Source organism: Arachis ipaensis, chromosome B8, assembly GCF_059453495.1.
Source record: "Arachis ipaensis isolate K30076 ecotype BB chromosome B8, ASM5945349v1, whole genome shotgun sequence".
Taxonomy (NCBI): domain Eukaryota; kingdom Viridiplantae; phylum Streptophyta; class Magnoliopsida; order Fabales; family Fabaceae; genus Arachis; species Arachis ipaensis.
In genome coordinates, this window is record NC_142443.1 from 112217897 (window position 1) to 112238171 (window position 20275).

The 20275-nt window shown below is 33.6% G+C and overlaps 1 pseudogene across 1 annotated transcript in view; it reads right to left on the reverse strand.

The window, feature by feature from the left end:
• Positions 1-6520: 6520 nt before the first annotated feature.
• The window catches only part of LOC107613958 (myrcene synthase, chloroplastic-like), a 39284-nt pseudogene continuing 25529 nt past the window's right edge, over positions 6521-20275 (reverse strand). The window contains exons 3-7 of the transcript XR_002352763.2: positions 9068-9446; positions 8604-8822; positions 8367-8506; positions 7631-7879; positions 6521-6858 (exon numbers count right to left, since the gene is read on the reverse strand). The product of XR_002352763.2 is annotated as a myrcene synthase, chloroplastic-like (transcript). The remainder of the gene's footprint in view (positions 6859-7630; positions 7880-8366; positions 8507-8603; positions 8823-9067; positions 9447-20275) is intronic.

Sequence of the window (20275 nt, forward strand, 5' to 3'; positions counted from 1 at the left end):
CTCAGCAGAGCTCCTAACCTTAACCTAGGAGGTTTAGTGGCTCCTATGTATAATGAAACTCAAGAATATGAAATAATGTTCTATGGTGGTCGAAGATCCTAAAACAATGGTGATCTTGTCCTATATATACTAATCTAATGACTAAGGATTACAGAAATATGATAGTCTTAGGCTTGTAGTGCAAAAATCCATTTCCGAGGCCCACTTGGTGAGTGTTTGGGCTGAGCTAAGGGTGTCTCCACGTGCTAGTATGCTCCTTGGGCGTTGAACACCCCCTTTGGACTCCCCTTTGGGTGTTGGACGCTGGCCACCTCTCTGTGGGCGTTGGACGCTAGGACTGGGGTAGATGGCTGGCGTTGAACGCCAGTTTTGGGCCTTCATCTCCAAAGACAAGTATAAACTATTATATATTACTGGAAAGTCTTGAATGTTAGCTTTCCATAGCCATTGAGAGTGTGCCATTTGGACTTGTGTAGCTTCAGAAAAGCTCCTTCGAGTGCATAGAGGTCAGATCCTGACAGCATCTGCAGTGCTTTCTCTGCCTCTAAATCAGACTTTTGCTCCAACTCCTCAATTTTAGCCAGAAAATACCTGAATTTACTATAAAATACAACAACTCATAGTAGAATCCAAAAATATGAATTTTACACCAAAACCTATGAAAACATAATAAAAATTAAACAAAACATGCTAAAAACTATATGAAAATGATGTCAAAAAGTGTATAAAATATCTGCTCATCATCCATGTATTTTATCTTTGATTAGTTTGGGTTGAGGGGTATGTGTTAATCAAATGTAGGGGAAAATTTGTAGGGGACACATTGGTGGTAAGTTTACTTTGGGTTTTCATTGTGAAATTTTAGAAAAATGGGTAAACACTCTTGCATTCATTACTTAAAACATATGCATCTCTTTTTTATGATAAAAAAAAAGAGAAATTTTGGAGTATATATTTTTTAAAAAAAAAGAAAGAGAAGAAAAAGAAAAAGAAAAAGAAAAAGGAAAGAAATGATAATAAGAATGTAAATAAAGGATGCATGTGTGTGAATTGGAAAGAAGATGCATGAGTGAATGTGAAAAAAGAGGTGAATGGGAAATTAGGTTGTTCTCTTTTGTGTAAATAGGTTAATATAGGATTAGGTGGGATACTTGAGCTAATCAAAGATCCAATCTACTAGTCCACTTAACCATATTAATCTTACCCTTACTCTAACCCCATTACAACCCTCCAAAGACTTCATGATATTTGCATTCATGCATCAAGTATTTGTTGATTGTTAGATGACTAGCAAATCCTAGAAAACATGATTAAAGGAGAAATGAGTGATTAAGCCCTAAACACTGAGCGACTAGAGTGTATACACAACTGGTGAGGGGTTCGATTGCTCAATTTTAAGATTCCTTCCCTTATTTTATGTTTTCTTGCAAGTTGTTGAAATTAATTTTAAAAACTTCAAATCAAATCTTTCAATGTGGATCATATTGCATTGATTCCTTGCCTTGGCCCTAATGATCTATTTTGGATTGATTGAGATTCTATTGTTTATTTTTGCCAAACTCAATAGGAAACCATAGTATAGATATAGATAGATAGCATTTTTCATAATTGCATGCATGTAGGTAGATGCATTGAATAAGTTGCTTGCCCTTTTAGCCTTCTCCTTTGATTGTGATTAGCATGAGGACATGCTATTGTTTAAGTATGGGAGAATTGATGAATCCATATTTGACGATAAATTTTAGTTTGATTTGAGTGGATTTCATCATATAAACCTACATTCATTCACCTAAATAGCATACCTTTGTGTTTTCTCTCTAAATTGTGCCTAATTGTGAAAACATGCTATTTTGTGCTTAATTTAATCAATTTTATTCCACTTTCATTCTATTCGATGCCTTGATGATTTTGATGAGTGATTTCAGGAGTAATAGGTTGGAATGGCTTGATAAGAGTGGAAGAGAAGCATGCAATTGGGAGAAAACATGAAGAAAACAAAGGAGAAACACACAGCCAAGTATGCGTACGCACAACACCCTGTGCGTACGCACAAGAGGAAAATTCAGCATGTGTGCGTACGCACACACCTGTGTGTACGCACAAGTCCTTGCGCGTGCCTTCATTAAAAAGTCACGTGGCTCGCATTTTAGGAGGTTTCCAGACCCATTTCTGAAGGCTTTGAGGCATATATAAAAGGGCTATCAACACACATTCATACCATACATTCATACAACACACTTAGGGTAGTTTTAGGGTAGTTTAGTTTAGGTTTTCTCTCAATTTCATTAGAGTTTTGTAGAATTTTACAATTTCAAGTTTTGATCTTTGATTCTAGCCATTTTCATTGTAAGTATTTCCTTAATTTTCTCTTTTATTATACTACTTGTTCTACACTTTCTTATATTTTAATTTCCTTTATCAATATATGTATAGTTTTACAATTTTGAGTTCTAGTTCATGAATTTGATGTTTGATGTTTATTTTATGTTTTTTGAGTTGCTTTTGTTGATCTTGACATTTGGTTGTTCATAGTTTTTATCATTTTCCCAATTTTGCCATATTTCATGATTATGCCCACCATGTGTTTGATGAAATGCCAATTTTGATTATGAGGTAAATTTTCACCCCTTGACTTGGGGGATTGAGTGTATGAAATATTAGAGTCATAATGTCTGACATTTAGTGATAATTCTTGGGTTGTTAGTTGTTATTGTTTCCACTAACGCTAGCTTTTTACTAAGGTAATTAGTAAGTTAGATAGGATTTGTGGATTAATAACAATTATGCTCACTTGACTTACTCTTCGATGTTAAGGGTTGACTAGGTGAGATTAATCCATCATAATTATCATAGTTGTGGTTATGGCAAGGAAGGGATTTCATAACTTATCCTAAGTCAAGGTTCCATTTATATTTTGAACCACTCTTCACTCATTTTAAAGCATTACTTGTCCATATTACATAGATAGTTCTTTTATTCCTTTATTAGTTTAGTAATTCCAATTTTGATCATTCTTTAATTCCTTTATTTTGTTTACTTTCATCATTGAAAACCCCTTGATTCTCACAACTATTTTTATGCACTTATTAGCACTAGTTCCTAGGGAGAACGACCAGAGGTTTAATTACTCTCGGTTATATTTTTATTTGAAATGTAAACTTTGATTGGGAGGGTTACTTGTCGGTTTGGACTATGCTATCGATGAAGAAATTGTTTTGCTAAAATTTCCAAACCATCGTAATTCTTTCCATCACTCCATTACTCAGACAGGTACATGTCACCACATCTCGGAGAAAGTGGAACAATGCCACTGCATCTACCAAGCCAGGTACATCTCAAATCAGAGTCAAATTTCATTATCAAATTCATTCTCAATCATATTTCACTTCATTCATAGTCATAATTATAATCAATCATTATCATCTCTCAATATCATAATTATCCTCATCATATCTTAATCAAAATCAATCATCATCATCTCTCAATATCATAATCATCCTCATCATATCTTAATCATAATCAATCATCATCATCTATCAATATCATAATCATCCTCATTACATTTAATCCATCTTTCTCCAGTTTACTATCTCGACTCATTAGGTCTCATTCCTAACCCCTCTACCTTCTATTACACTGGCTCTAGATTTATAACAGGGTTTACAGAGGTTTAGAAAGCTAGAGGAATGGTTGAAAACTTCAAAAATTCATTTTTCGGCAAAACAGGGTGATCGCGTACGCAAGCACCTTCCGTGTACGCATGAGTTTAAAATTTGGGAATGTCGCATATGCGAACCACCTTCGCGTACACAAAACATTGTCAGAAACGTTTGCTCACGTCGTGTGACACTACTGCGTACGCATGAGTTCAAAAAAGACACTATCGTGTACGCAGCCCACTCTCGCGTATACAAGAGTACTGGACAAAACCATTTACTCGCGTTGCATGACACTTCCGTGTACGCACGAATGCAGGATTTTCAAAACAAAAAAACTGATATGTTGCAGAAAGTTCAGTTTTTTTTTTATTAAAACTTCAAACGCGCAAAACTCTTCTGTTAAAAATAATTTTCCGTTTGTTCTTCAAACGTCGTAAACTACTCAGACCTAATTTTCATTTAAAATAAGTTTCACAAAATTTGAAGGTCCAAGGACCAAGTTACGGCATGTCGAAGTTAGTCAAAAGCTCTTTTTATCCAGAAACAGAAATTACGTAATTTCCAAGAAATTCACAAGTCATTTCAGTTTCTACATCGATTTAATACCTCTCCAATTGTCCCAAATCACTCCTTTACTTTCAACCAAGTTCAAGACTACTTAATTTACGCATTACAACTCTAATTCATCATTATCATATCTCAATTCATCAATTCCTCTATTCCAACAATTCATTACCAAATTTTCATATGCTCAGTTATATAATCATCATTTCAATTTCAAGCATAAATATTCATTGCATTCTATCAACTTACCAGCTTACTTTTTTCAGCTTACGGCCCAAAAATTCACCAATTCAACTCATAAAATCATAAAAAACCAATCACCAACCAAAATCAAATTCAATAATTTAACAATTACAACATTTCAATTTCATCTAATCACATAATTCAATCTTATTCCTAGGGGCATCTAGCCTAGAACTTTATGTCACATTACATGATATTTAAATGAAACTTAAACCGTACCTTAGTGTTGGTAGTTTCTAAAACTCTGGAACCTTCCTCCTCTCTGGCTACCACCAAGTTCAAACATTCACAGCAATCATGCCAAGCTTCACCCAAAAGCTCCGGAAGCCAATTCAAGCCCCCAATAGCTTGATTTACTATAATCTCACCAAATCATTCACATTTCAACATAGGGTTCCAATTATATTGATGAAAATCAAATAAAAAATACTCTCTTATATTTACTAATTGAAATTAGTGATGAAACCCAACAATAGTTTATATTAGAGCACCCCTAAACAATCAAAATTACAAGATTTCAAAACTCACTTCACTAAAAATGCAAAATTTGAAAGGAATAGAGAACTGGACAAAGAATTTCGATATTCTTACCACTTTATTCAGATAAAATTGAAGAGGATTCCGAGACGAACACGTAACCACAAACGACTCGTCAATCGGAGTTTCGGATAAAAAATTATGGATGATGGAAGAAGAGGATGAATAGTGCCAAGGATTTCTCACCTCTCTTCTCTCTTCTCAGTATGGAACTCATGTTTAGGGGAGGGGGAATGGGCTAAGTTTGGCTGAGTGTGAAGGATATATGGATTGGGCTTGGGCCCAACTTGGATCCGATTCAACCGTTTTAGTCTGTTGGCCCAATTTTAAGCCAAAATTTTTAAAATTAGTGTTTTAATTCGTATTCCATTTATTTCTACTCTCTAAATTATAAATTTTAGTTTTCTGACCTTCTTCACTCATAATTAATTGTCTCACTCACAATATCAAATAGCTTTAAGCCGGTATAGCCAATTTTTAATGCTGTACACATTTTTTCGTAATTAGTTATATTTTTGCGCTAAATTTTATTTTCTAAATTAAATTCTCACCGGTAATTTTTCATATTATAAAATTTCAATTTTCTAACCTTTTTTTGTCTTATTTAATTTATTAATTAATTATTTAATAAATAAAATAGAATAAAATTTAAGTTTCACTCTAATAAATAAACATTCACATTATACATTAAGGATATAGATTGAGAGGATAGGATTAGTTTAGCATTTAAATTTGACCTTATTCACCGCAGAATTGTTAATCCGTTGAAACCTAACTGAAGCGAATTGGATATCTACAAATGCAGGTTGTGCTATTAGTCCTAATTTAGTATGACAAAACACTCTTTATTTACTTTTTTTCTAACTTTTTGTAATGAGGTTATTTCCTTTAGTTTTGTAAATGTTTATTGAATGGAACAAGGATTTTTTGGAAAAAAAAAAAAAAGAGTAAGGATTTTGACTTTGTGTTGTATAAATGAACTTGATTAGAATGATTAATTGAGTCAAATAATTTATGAATTTCAGTGAACATTAATTTAGTAATAGCAACATACATCTTTATAAATTATAACAGCAGATACTGCAATAGATATACTAACAATTATAGAATCACAAGCCACAACCCAATAAATAATGAAAAAACTAAATGCAAAATACAAAAAGATTATAAAGACAAACAAAGCGACAACACCTCATAAAGCAACAAGTGAGTCTTCAAATGGAATCCTACTTTGCTGCCATCTACCATTCATGCATCTAATTCTCATGTGCTTTTATTTGTACTTTTATGTCTTATTCAAATGTAAATTTAACAATAGAAACATTCTAAGCATACCTCTAAAATATTTTGCTGTGGAATTGAGTTGATGAAAATATATTGGTATATTATTTGCTTTTTTATCTTTGAATTTTATTTTTATTTGTAAATTCTTTTACATTAAAATCAACCACTAATTTTTTTCGGTGACAAATATTATTTGCAGATTAATATGAAAATAATTCACGGATAAAATTTCCAAATAATTTGCTATATTTTAGTAGTTCATGGACAATAGACATTAACATGTAAGAGGAATTGGTTGAATGATTAACGACAATATACCACTCTTGGCTTCAGAATCTTGAAAAGTATGGTAATCTCCATGATCATACATGGTTAATACCATTCTTGTAAGGCCTAAAATAGTGTCTATAAAATCTTGAGAGAGAAAAGAATGATGAGTTTCTTTGTTTATGTTCTTCCAGAGTGTATTCATAATTGATCTAACATGTTCACATGCCTCTGCCTCTGAAGCTCCACTTTTGTTCATGTAGCATTGAATTGAAGAAGGAGCATCTCCAGTCTCTTTCTCACGCTAAAAATCAAAGACAGTGAAAATAAAATTTAATCAGTATGCATTAATATTGTTAAACTATTTTTTATTAATTATTTTAGATATACACTAAAATCAGCCACTAAAATTAGTTATTAGTATAAAATATATGTATGTTAAAATATAACGTATATATTAAAATGAGTTAAACAACAAATATATATATATATATATATATATATATATATATATATATATATATATATAATGACTAATTTTACTGTATTAACAGTATTTTTATTTTTTGTTTTTTTACTAATAACATTTAATTCAAGGATGTGAATTATCATTGAAGTGAATGGAAAATTTTGGACATGGCCGTATATGATTAAAGAATAGTATAAAATATTTTATATTTTAATATACAATTATCATAAAAAAAAGTTTTATATTTTAATGTAATTACATATTATTATATTAATAAAATAATTATCTTTTATATGTATCACATAAATAGTAATTCAAAAGAATATATATAAATAAATAACTGTAATAATGTTTTTTTGGTGTCTGTACAGTAAAAATTTTAAACTATTAATATAAAATACATTTAAAATTTTAAAATAAATCTTAAAATATTTCAAAAACAAAAAAGTTTAACATGTGAAAGAAATCAGATAATGTTGCTTTTTTGTGAAATATTTCTTTTCTTCCAATTATTACTAATCACCTTTAATAAGTAAGGAGAAAATAAGAAGAGAATTATCTATACGATGTCACATATGAATAGAAGTATGTATTTTTGGTTCCGTACCTTATATGTACCAAGGTCATTAACAAGGCGGCAAAACAATGATGTAAGACGAATTATATTGGGATATTCCTTTAAGGAATCCAATTCCTCCTTGTTTAATGCATTTGGAATTGTGAAATAAGCATGAAGAAAAACAACATGTGAGCCTGAAGATCTCCAACCATTCTCCAAGTACTCCTCAAGAGTTGGTATATAACCACTATAGTACCACTTTGCCTCAGCAAAATATGCCTTACATAAATCTGCCCACTGAAAAAAAGGGGAAAAATTGCAAAAATGAGTTCAACATGATATTAAGTGGATTTTTAATTAAGAAATTGTAACATAAAAGTTATGTATATCATAATTATTTATTGAGTTATTTTTTTCATTTAATATATTTTGAATTTCATTAATCCAACTGTCGAATTAAGAAATTTCACCATATAAATAAATTATAAAACTTGAAAGTAATTTGCTATTTCATCATAAAACTTTATTTTGATTGATGATTTGGTTTTAAAATATTGAGTTACAATCCTATTGATAATGTTCAAATTTTATGACGAAATTATTACATATGTCTAATAATAGTTAAGATAATATAGGCGATTAAACAATTGGATTAATAAAAAAGTTATTCAATTTGTAAAATAGTTTGCATGACAGACGTGACTTATTACATCTTTTGTTAATGAATTATATATCTGCCAACAAATAAAGATAATTATTGAGCAAAAACTAAATAATTACTTACCGATTTTCTAAGGTAAGGAACAATATAAACTTCATTATTTTGTAGGCATTCGAAAGCTACTTCGTTAACAAAGTTAGAGTGCAAGGAAGCATATTTTCATGTAGTATGGAAGGTTGTCCATACCAAAACTTAGATCCCATCTAGAATTCATGAACGAAATTTTATGAATTAATAAGAATTTTGTATAAGATAAATAAATGTCATATAGCAAAAATATATAACCATAACAATGCTTACCTTTCAACAGCTTTAGTAAATAGCTCTAAATCTTCTAAAGTGCCAAAGGTCTCATACATATCATCTATCGTATTTATGAAGCAATTGACCTTTGTTATAGCTCTTCTAAAGGAACCAAATTCTGGATTAAAATTCACTCCCACGGTCCAAAAGAAGTTTTCCATCAACCTATCTCTTGCAAAACTTAACTTCTCTGCTAAGTAGGTTCTCTTCCACCACCTAATTAAGATACAATAAAAAAATAATAATAATAATTAGGATTAGTACACAATATCATACCAATTGTTACACTAATTTCAAATAATGGTCATAACTCATACCTGAGAGATAATAAAATAATTAGTTATTAAAAATTTAATTTATATATGATCGCGAATAATAACAATTTCAAAAGATATATAATAATAGAAATATAAATAGTAGTATTTATGTGTTTTTCTAAATTCATGACCTCTTGTTATTACCTTGACATATCCTTCAACTCTTCTTGGTAAATGCTTTGAATGATGTTGAAATCCAATTTAGCAAACTGAAGAAGTGTAGGATTCAAATTGCGACTTTTTTCATATGTGTTGATGAACCAAAAAGCCTCCCATCTTGGCACCCTCCAATGTAATGGATACTCCAATGAATGATTGATTAAGAGGGATATGTAGCTATCATAATTTCTTTTTACATATTCTTTGAGAATCTTTGAACTATATTTTTTTGCATCATCTAATATAGTTTCTTCTTCTACTAAATAAAATGAGGATTCATATAGTGACAAAATTCCCTCAACGCCAATTGAAGGTTGATGCTCGTTGAAATTGTTTGTTTCTTTGAGAAAGAAATCAAAGACATCTACAACAATAAAAAGAAAAAAGTAATTTAATTAAGGTTTGTTGTAAAATAAATAAATAAAAAAGAGAACATAAACATAAAATAAAGAAGTGTAAGTAAAGAATTCTAATATTAATATTCACTAATATTATTAACTCCATTGAAAAAAACTTTAGTAAAAGAAAAAGAGCACAATATCTTTTGTAATGATCACTGTCTCGTTAAAAACCTTGTCAAGAAAAACTCAATATGAAAAAAACCTAACCAAGAAAAAAAAGAGTACAACCTCTTTCTCTTGTCGACATTATTTAATATCTTGAAATTGACTTATTCTAATCTAATGTACCAATCTTTCAAATGAGGATTTTGAAAGTGACATTGTAAATAAATCTGCCAAATTATCGCTTGAGCGGATCTGTTGGACATCAATTGTTCCTTGATTTTAAAGATCATGTGTAAAGAATAATTTGGGAGAAATATGCTTTGTTCTATCACCTTTGATGTATCCACCCTTAAATTGAGCAATGCATGCTGTATTATCTTCAAAGGAAATAGTTGGAGCTATTTTATGATCAATTAGTCCACATGATGACAGAATATATTGGATTAAACTTATGAGCCAAAAATACTCGCGACTTGTGCTTTATGTATCGCTAGTATTTCAACATGATTAGAGGATGTTGTTACTATCGTCTGTTTTGTGCACTTCCATGATATGGCTGTATCACCATATATAAAAAGGAACCCTATTTGAGATCTTCCTTTGTGTGGATTAGACAAGTATCATGCATCTGCATAGCCAACTAATTATAGCTTGGATTCATATGGATAAAACAAACCCATATCAACTGTTCCATGAAGATATCAAAAATTTTGTTTGATTTCATTCCAATGTCTTCTGGTTGCAGAGGAACAATACCTTGCTAGTAAATTCATAGTAAATGATATATTAGGTTGTGTATTATTAGCAAAATACATTAGTATTCTAATGGCACTAAGATATGATACTTTAAGATCAAGGATATCTTTATTTTATTCTTTAAGACATAATTGATTCTTTTCCACATCCAAAGACCTTACGATCATTGGGGTACTTAATGGATGTCAATTATCTATATAAAATCTCTTCAAGATCTTTTCTGTGTATGTTGTTTGATGAATAAAAATTCATTGTTTGTATGCTCGATCTGCAGGCCGAGACAAAATTTAGTCTTTTCAACATCTTTCATCTCAAACTCTTCTTTTAGAGCTTTTATAATTGTTGGAATCTCTTTAGGGGTTGATGCGTGAGCATCATTAATATCTTTTCTATGTGATTTATATGGCATTCTAATGATTTGTTAGAGGATTTTAGTGGATTATACCCATTGGATGTTACTTTGAGTTGTTGTTGCATTCTATTGATTACAAGTAGCACTCGGGTGAAATTTGGCAGAGTTCAGTAAGAAGAAAACAAAGGAAATTGGTTGCTGCTACCTCGGCGCTAAATGCCCATCCACCGGTGTTTAGTGCCAACACCTTAAAGTCACCATTGGATTCGGGCATGGCGGCGCTAAACGCCCACTCACCGGCGTTTAACGCCAGGGACGTTAAAAAGTGTGCAAGCATTCTGCAAGGGTGGCGCTAAACACCTAGTCACCGGCGTTTAGCGCCAATGGTGTGAAACCAAGTGGGGACGATGCGTGCAAACAAATCAACAAGGCTTTGGAGATTTGATTTTGTAAATCAAATAACAATTAGAAAAGATATATTTAGGTTTTAATTTAAGTTTTAAATAAATTACAATTAGGACTATAAATAGGACAGAAATTCATCCTCGCGAAACTTTTTTTCTCCAAATTTTCATTCGGCAGTTTACAACTTTTTCTTTGGTAGGATTTTCTCTGCACCATGAGCAACTAAACCTGCATCGTTATGGTTAAGAGCTCTATTTACTTTGATGGATTAATAATTATTTATTTTTCTACTCTTAATTAATGCATTGATTCATGTTTAAGAATTGGTTTTGTTCTTCATCCTGCGGATTAATGTGTATTCAAAAATAACTTTAATCTAACTTGAATTCTCCTGAATCTTGGAAAAGCTATATCATTAGAATTACAACTTGAAACAATATTCTCACAATTCCTTAATTATCTAGATTTAATATGGTACGTGATATATAACTGCATCATCTTTGGGTTCTTAGGGTTTGTGTTGTTTATAAGTCAGAAATTGGACGTAATCCTCTAGTACAATTGAATTATCAAGAAACTGATGGTTGGTTGGATTAGAGGAGATTGAATTGCTTGGGAATAGAAATTCAATCACTTGGGGTTTTCCATAAACTTAATCTGTGCATGATCAAGGTAGTTGACATTGAATATTAATCAGATATTTAAACATCTCCAAAGCCTTAATGATGCGTGAGCATCTTCCTTATCTTTTCTTAGTAATTTGCATGTGGATTTGCTATATTATTTTGAGATTTAGGTGTTTTAAGCCACCATGAATACTACTTTGATTTGTTTTGCAATTTGATTTATTACAGGTGGCATTCGGGCGAGTTTGGCAAAATGCATAAAGAATTTGCAGATGTTGTCAACCCTGACCTCTTCACACTCTAACGAGCATAACTTGAGCTACAGAGATCCAATTGACACGATTTTAGCAGCATTGGAAAGATAACTTCCAGAGCTTTCCAAAGATATATAATAATTTATGCTTACTCACTGGATTTGGAGCAAAAAATGGCACCAAACTCCATGCATCTCAAGTATGGCACCACCCAAATGCCATGTTCTCAAGCCAAACGCTCAGCACCTCAGGTTTGGCGCCATGCATGAGTATCTCAAGCCAAACTCCATGAATTTCAAGTATGGTGCCACACTCAAGCTCCAAGACAAACTCGAAAACCTCCAAGTATGGTGCCATGCACATCCCATGAGCTCAAGTTAGGCGCCACTCCTCCCTAGTATGGCGCCACCATTTGCACGCCAGGTGGTCCCGCATGTATTTAAATTTTATTTTAATTATTTTTAATTAGAAAAAGATATTAATTAGATTTTTTAATTTAATTTCTGAATCAATTAGGTTAGATATAAAAAGAGAAAATATTCAGCCCTTGGAGGCTCTCTCTCTTCTCTTTTCCTATTCCGCACTTTACATTTTTCTCTGCTAGGGTTTTCTACACCATGAGCAACTAAACCTCCATTGTTAAGGTTAGGAGCTCTATTTATTTTGATGAATTAATAACTATTATTTTCTACTTCTGATTTATGAATTGATTTATATTCAAAAATCAGTTTCGTTCTTCATCCTACGAATTAGAGTATATTGGAAAATAACACTTTTCTAACTTGAATTCTTGTTGACTCTTGGAAAAGTTATCTCACCTGAATAACAACTTGAAACTGGATTCTCATAACTCTCTAATTATCTGGATTTAACGCGATGCGTGGCATATAATCGTCTTATTTTTTGGTTCTTAGGGTTTTATGTGGCTTATAAACTAGGATTTGAACCTAAACCTTTAATTAGATTAAGTGACCAAGGAATTGGCAGTTGATTGAGTTGGAGGAGGATTAAATTACCAAGGACTTGGACTCTAATCACTTAAAGTTTGCTGTGAATTAAATCTTTGCATAATCAAAGTGGTTAGTAAGAATTGTTAAAACTAAAATCTGAACATCTCCAAAACCTTAACCGTTTTCTCACATTATTTCTCACAACCAATTTACTGTTTGCTTTCTTAAACTTTCTGATTTATTGTTTAATGCAGTTTGAATTCAAAATACTCCTTATTACTTGTTTGACTAAGTGAATCACTCAACTATTGTTGCTTGGTCCATCAATCCTCGTGGGATCGATCCTCACTTACCTAAGGTATTACTTGATACGACCCGGTGCACTTGCCAGTTTAGTTGTGATTTTCAAAATTTGCGTCAAATTTTTGGCGCCGTTATCGGGGATTGATTGTGATTGACAACTACCCATTGTTTAATTACCTATATTAGATAATTTTTCTTTTTCAATTAGTTATCTTTTAGTATTATTTTTTCATTTAAATTTTCTTTTTCTTTTATTCCTTCAGTTAGTTCCCCTCCCCTGTTCTCCTTTTTCTTTTTATTTTATTATTATTTAGTTTCAATTATATATATATATAAAGTTTGTTCACTTTTTTTTTATAATTATATTTCTTTTAAATTTTCCTTTTCTTTTATTTTTTATTTTTTTCTTCGTTAGAACCCCCATTTGTTGTTTACTTTCTTTTTCCTTAATTTTAATTATCCCTTTTTTCAATTTTGTTTCTTTCGTTTACTTTTTATTGTCATCTTTTTACTTTATCAATTGTTTAGTTTAGTTTAATTTTATTTTATTTTCTAGTTGCTTCACCCGGATTCTCTTCACTGTGACGTTGAGGATCCACATTCTTCTTATTTCTTGATTGTTTATGCAGAGGAACAGGAACAAAGAACCTCTTCTTGACTTTGATCCTGATATTGAGAGGACTTTGAGAAGATGTTTACAACAGGTTAGAGCTTACAAAGCCGCTGAAAATCTTAAGGATAATTTTGAGAAGAAATCTGAAGAAGTTACTATGGAGCTGAACAACAACAATGTTGCTATTCCTAATGTTCTTCATGCTCCTAATGTACCTGAGCAACCTAGAATGACACTTGGCTGATACACTGCTCCTAGTTCTACCTTCTATGGCAATAGTATTATTGTACCTCCTGTGACTACTAACAACTTTGAGTTGAAACCTCAACTTATTTCTCTGGTGCAACAAAACTGTCAGTTTCATGGACTTTCGCAGGACCCAAACTTATTCATCTCTAATTTCCTACAAATTTGTAACATGGTGAAGACCGATGGAGTCCATCTTGATGTTTATCGACTGTAGCTCTTTCCGTTTGTTGTACGGGATAGAGCCAAGCAATGTCTTAACACACAATCCAAGGAGAGCTTGGATACATGGAAAAAATTGGTCAATAGATTCCTGACCAAATTCTTTCCACCTCAGAAGTTGACTAAGCTGAGGACTGATGTTCAAACTTTTAGGCAGAGAGAGGGCGAATCTCTCTACGAAGCTTGGGAGAGGTACAAGCTGATGCTCAAAAAATGTCCTCCTGACATGTTTTCAAACTGGATACAGTTACAAATTTTTTATGATGGAGTTACAGAGGCTGCCAAAATGTCTTTAGATAATTCTGCAGGCGGATCTCTTCACATGAAAAAGACTCTTGAGGAGGCGTTTGATTTGATTGAGATGGTTGCTAATAATCAATATCTATATTCTTTTGAGAGGACCTCTGTAAGGAAAGGAGTCTTGGAATTGGATGCTTTAGACACACTTCTTTCTCAGAATAAAGCCATGTCTCGACAGATTAATGCTATTACTCAATACTTGAGTGGATTGCAAGTCTCAGCCATCAATACATAAGATACTTCCTATGACATGAGTGGTAACTTCCCTCAACGTGAGCCTTATGATTATGGTCAATTTTCCTCTAAACAGCTTAATTATGTGGGCAATTCCTCCAAACCCCTAATAATGACCCTTTTTCCAAGACTTATAATCCAGAATGGAGTAATGACCCAAATTTTGAATGGAAAAATTAACCACAGAGGCACCAGAGCTTTAATAACAATTAGGACCATCAGAATAATTTCAATCAAAGTAATTTCAACCACAACAATCCACTATCCAATTCTCAGAAGTCCCCTGACTTGGAATCTATAGTTGTAGAGCTCTCCAAGAGTATTCGTAGCTTCATGCAGAAAACCAGAACTTCACTTAAGAACTTAGAGGTTCAGTTGGGTCAAATAACCACAAAAGTAGCTGAAATTGATTAGAGGTCCACCAATATCTTTCCTAGCAAAACAAGTCCAAATCCAAGAGAGGAGTGCAAGGTTATCACCTTGGTAAATGGACCAGTAACAGGTGAGGAAGCACAAGTTACTCAGAGACCAGTTGAAAAATAAGCTCTGGAGAAGACTGAGGATGCTGTAGTACATGCCCCTCCAAGGCATCCGGATAATCCCTTTCTGGTTGATCTTGAGCAATATCCAATGAAGCCTAAAGCACCTGAGTACAAGCCTAAGATGCCATTATCCTTAGAGGCTTCAAAAGGAGACCAAGGACAAGCAGTTTTCAAAGTTCTTGGAAGTCTTCAGAAAGTTGCAAATCAATATTCCTTTGTTGAGGTTTTGGAGCAAATGCCTCTCTATGTCCTGACCAAGAAGAGGCCTTTAAAGAGAGATGAGACAATGGTCCTGACCAAGGAATGCAGTGCCATAATTCAGAGTAACTTGCCAAGGAAGATGCCAGATCCAGGGAGCTTTCAAATTCCATGTACCATTGGGAGCACAACCTTTGAGAAAGCCTTATGTGATCTGGGTGCAAGCATTAATTTAATGCCCTTGTCAGTGATGAAGAAACTGCAAATCAAAGAAGAACAACCAACAAGAATAGCATTACATATGTCAGATAAATCTTTGAAACATGCACATGGAATAGTGAAGAATGTCTTGGTCAAAGTGAAAAAGTTATTTCTCCCAACAGATTTTGTAATTCTTGACATGGTGGAGGATGAAGACGCCTCTATAACCCTAGAAAGACCATTCCTAGCCACTGGGAGAGCTCTAATTGATATAGAAGAGGGTGAATTAGTGCTGAGGGTGCATGAGGAGCATTTGATCTTGAAGGTTTTTAAACCCATATATCACTCAGGTGAAGAAGGTAATTACATGAAGACTGAGTTCACTAATCCAAATCTCCAAAAACCCCCCTGATGTAAAATAGAGTTTACAGCTCAAGCCTCTTTTGGTGGGAATCAATACAATTCTCCCTAACATCAAACCTAAGTTTGGTGTTAGATATGCGTCATCCACCAAGGAAAGAGTTCCCAAGAAGAAAGTACCAAGGGAATGGAGAAACAAAAAGATCCCCATTGAAGGTTTCTCATCAGGGTTAAAAGTGGTGTTGACTCGAAATCAAGAGTTGTCTTATACAGTAAATAAAATCCTCTCTTTTGAGCATATTGAGCTGATCCATGAGGACACAGGGAGAAGATTCACAGTGGGAGGGGATAAGTTGAAGCATTATGATCAACCTCCACCTTAACAACAATCAACCGTCAAGCTAATGACGTTAAAAAAGTGCTTGTTGGGAGGCAACCCAATCCGAGTATCCTTTTATTTTCTATTTATTTTTATTTTGATTTTATATTTTTGTTTTATTTTATTTTATTTTTATTTACCAGTAGTTTTCCTTGTTTTTTATTTTATTGGCTCATGTAAAGTGTTTAAACTAGGAACATGTTCAATTGGAATGAAAAATAGACACCCTGAATAGAAGTTGGCACGGAGGGGTGGCGCCAAACTCCATGACGTGGTGTTTGGTGCCACAGGAGCGTCAAATTGGAAGATAAATCACGCAAGGGTGGCGCCAAACTCCACGATGTGGCATTTGGCACCACAATATACACATAAGGGAGTTTTATTTTGGGAGGGCCAAACACCCAATCTTGGTGTTTGGCACCAAAAAAAAGGAAAAAAAAGAATTGAACGAAGTGCCTGGCGCCAGATGTTACATTTGGCCGCTGGACACCAGGATGTGTAATTTTTTTTCTTTTTATTATTTTTTTCTTTATTTCTTTTCTTTTTTTTCCTACCTCTATCCCTGTACCCTACCCCTATCACCATACCCCTACCCCCTCCTTTCATTCATATTCTACTTCCTAATTTTTCCTTCCCTTTAACCGTGACCCCATTCCCTTTTCCCTTTTGATTTTTCTTTTTCTTTTCTTTTCCCCTCCCCCTACTGACCTTCCCCTTTCCTATTCTTCCGTTCTTCTTGGTCTATTTTTCTCTTACTTGGAGATGAATAAATTTTTAAGTTTGGTTTTGTCGCTCCGCTAATTTTTTTTTTTATTTTTATCCATGGCAGGAATTGACCTCTTCCCTTGAGCAGATGAGGATGAGCCATGATTGTGGCTGAGCAAAAGCCTCAGTGCCATGAGCTTTTTCAGATGAGACAGGAGAAAGGACGATTGGGAGGACCTTATGGAGCACTACCTGAGTAGAGAGATTACCACCGTGATAACTAAGGTGGTTAAGTTCCCTTTTCCATTCTTATTTTCTTTTCCTTATTATTATGTTATTTTCCTGCTTTCTGTTTGATTTTTAGTGTCCTTTGCATGAGCCTGAGTTTATTTTAGTATTTCAAGTCTAGTTTATTTTAGTTTTATTTCAATTTAAATATGCCTCATGTATCACTATCTGAGGTTGAATTTAAAAAAAGGAAGAGAAAAGTGGTGTAATGCAGGAGTTGTTGAGCTTAAATTTATAATTGTCTTGTCAAATTATATGTGGTGGTATTTATCTGTGATTGTGACTGCATGAAAAGAATAGTGCATGAATGACTCTGGAAACAATGAGACGTTAGTTCATGATAAACAGGAACTTAGAAAAGTTTTATGACCCTTCCAAGAGTTAAACAAGAAATTTATCCTTGAAGCAAAAGAAATAACAAGAAAAGAATAAGAAAAAGCAAGGCTCAAGGCTCTGAGCATTAATGGCTAGGAAGGTTCAATTGATTAAAAGCTCGAAAGAGTTATTTTTCTAGCTATATGCTTGTGGTATGAATGTGTCAAGAAATCTTGAGACAAAACACTTAAATTCAAAGCCAAATGTAATTAAAGAGAAGCCAAAGGCTCTAAGAATCACTGACTGGGAAGAATCTAAAGAAAAATGATCAAAGCTCAAAGAGTTCCCCAGTTAAGTACTTGTAGTGTTTCTGTGTCAATCAAAGCTTGAGACAAAACATTTAGAGTCACGGTTAGGCTCAAAATGCAAAGCACCAAAGAAAAAAGGAAAATGCTATGTTCAAGGATCAATCAGGAGTTAAAAGAGAGAGAGTTTATAACATTATTCAGGTTCTAGTTTTGTATAACATTGATATCACCAAGTTTTCAAGAGACAGAGAGATTCCAAAACTATTCATAATCATAGTGTCATTAACCATATTCAGAGGATAGACATGAGCTTGATTGACATTTTAACTGATGAGCGGATATTTTATATGCTTTTTGGCATCATTTTCATATAGTTTTCATTATGTTTTGTTTAAGTTTTATTATGGTTTCATAAGTTTTACTGTAAAATTCACATTTTTGGATTCTACTTTGAGTTTGTGTATTTTATAGTGATTTCAGGTATTTTCTGGCTGAAATTGAGGAGGTTGAGCAAAAGTCTGATTTAGAGACAGAGAAAGGGCTGCAGATGCTGTCAGGATCTAACCTCCGTGCACTCGAAGGAGCTTTTCTGAAGTTACAGACGTCCAAATGACGCGCTCTCAATGGCTATGGAAAGCGAACATCCAGGGATTTCCAGAAATAGATAGTAGTCCATACTTTGCTTTGGAAATGAAGGCCTAAAATTGGCATTCAATGCCAGCCACCAGCTCTATTCCTGGCGTCCAGCGCCCACATGAGAGCAGCTGGCGTCCAACACCCAAAAGGGAGTCCCAAGCCAGCGTTCAACACCCCTAAGGGGTACTAGCTCATGGGAAAAACTCAAGCTCAGCCCAAACACTCACTAAGTGGGCTCCAGAAGTGGATTTTCACACTACAAGACTAGTTTATCGTATTTCTGTAATTCTTAGTTAGCAGAATAGTATATATATACAAGAGTTCACCCTTGTTAGAGGACTCTTGCCCACCTTTATGTTTTCCATTGTATTTTTGAACAGCATGAGTCACTAACCTCCTAAGGTTAAGGTTAGGAGCTCTACTGAGTTTTATGGATCAATAATATTACCGTTCTAGTTCAATATATCTGATTCTATTCTCTTATGTATTCTCGTTCTTCATCTCATGAATTGAGGGTAACCCGTGACAATCACCCTTGTTCTACATGGGTTCCGTGCGAGTCCTGACCTGGATAGCGTTGAACTAAAGCTAGAGATTGCATTGCGAATTCCAATAGAGTACCTGGGCAACTTTGGATACATGACATAAAATCCCGTTGACCGTGGGTAAGTGAGGTCTCTGTGGCGTTAAGGATAAAGTCAGAGAAGTAGCACTTTCTAATCTACAAAATCTGCCTTGTCTGTGGCACCTTGAGTAGGATCGTGAAGGAAGTGGATTGCTTAGAGCTTCATCTTCTGCTACAGTGAGAAACCTAGAGGTGGCTTGAGGAGAGGACATGAGTTATCTCAACGTGGTGGATTACTGCAGTGGAGGAGGTTAACTTGATGAGAGGACATGAGTTAATCACTTACGGCTGCCATTGAAGGAATCAGAAAGTTATTGAAGTAGACAGTAAGAAAAGTTAATCCAGAAAAATAAAGCATCTCCGAAGCCTCAACCATTCTATCATCATTGATTTCTCATCTACCGAGTAACGTTTTATTTATTTATTCTATTTTATGCATTTTCTGTGACAAACTATAATTTCTATCTGCCTAACTAAGATCTGCAAGATAACCACTACTTGCTCGAACTAACAATCTCTGTGGGATCGACCCTCACTCACCTAAGGTATTAATTGGACAACCCGGTGTACTTTTCGGTCGATCTGTGTGAATTCTGTGGAGCCAGTTTCATGCACCATTAACTCTTAAGCAAACTCACATCTCAAATTTCTATTGTTTAAGTTACTTAAGGACAAGCAACAATTCAAGTTTGGTGTTATGATGCGTGAGCATCTTTCTTATCTTTTCTTAGTAATTTGCATGTGGATTTGCTATGTTATTCTAAGATTTAGGTGTTTTAAGCGACCATGAATACTACTTTGAGTTGTTTTGCAATTTGATTTATTACAGGTGACATACAGGTGAGTTTAGCAAAGTGTACCAAGAATTT